The sequence below is a fragment of the Ciona intestinalis genome, chromosome 13 (assembly GCF_000224145.3).
Source record: "Ciona intestinalis chromosome 13, KH, whole genome shotgun sequence".
Taxonomy (NCBI): Eukaryota; Metazoa; Chordata; class Ascidiacea; order Phlebobranchia; family Cionidae; genus Ciona; species Ciona intestinalis.
Genome location: NC_020178.2, coordinates 1,468,536 through 1,469,306, shown reverse-complemented (window position 1 = coordinate 1,469,306; position 771 = coordinate 1,468,536).

Genomic DNA, 771 nt, shown 5'->3' with positions numbered 1-771 from the left:
ATAGAATCGACATCACTCATGGCGGCAACACTGCCGAAATCATCTATAAAATAATATTGGATGTTACATTGCGATATCAAACGAGTATCAATCAACACACTATAGAAGATCTTTTTCACACTTATAATACACCTGGTAGCAACACACATATACCAACAATTGCCAGAAGATCTCTTTCACACTTATAATACACCTGGCAGCAACAACATATACCAACAATTGCCAGAAGATCTTTTTCACACTTATAATACACCTGGTAGCAACACACATAATATACATAATACTAACCACTGCTCTCTGAAACATGGTGTTGTCTTCCTTCTTTCTCTGTATTTAGTTAACATTGTAATTATTATAATAGCTTAAAAAACTATGAGTAATAACACTTACCATCACTCTCTAATGTATGGTGTTTCCTTTCTTCTTTTTCTCCCCTATTTTTCGGGTCGTTTGATAATATCTTTAAGTAGCTCTGGAAATGAATCGCAGAAATGGCTAACTGGAGGATTTTTTAAGTATTTTAGACAGCTAGTTTTACAAAGTGTCAACAAAACAATAACCTTGAATTGTTGCACCACTTTTCACAGGTGTTTATATAAGTTAAGTTGTATTTGACCGACACTTCAGTATTTTAGACAGCTAGTTTTACAAAGTGTTAACAAACAATAACCTTGAATTGGTTGCACCACTTTTCACAGGTGTTTATATAAGTTAAGTTGTATTTGACCAACAATTTTTTATATTTTATAATTTATCTACNATCTACTATAC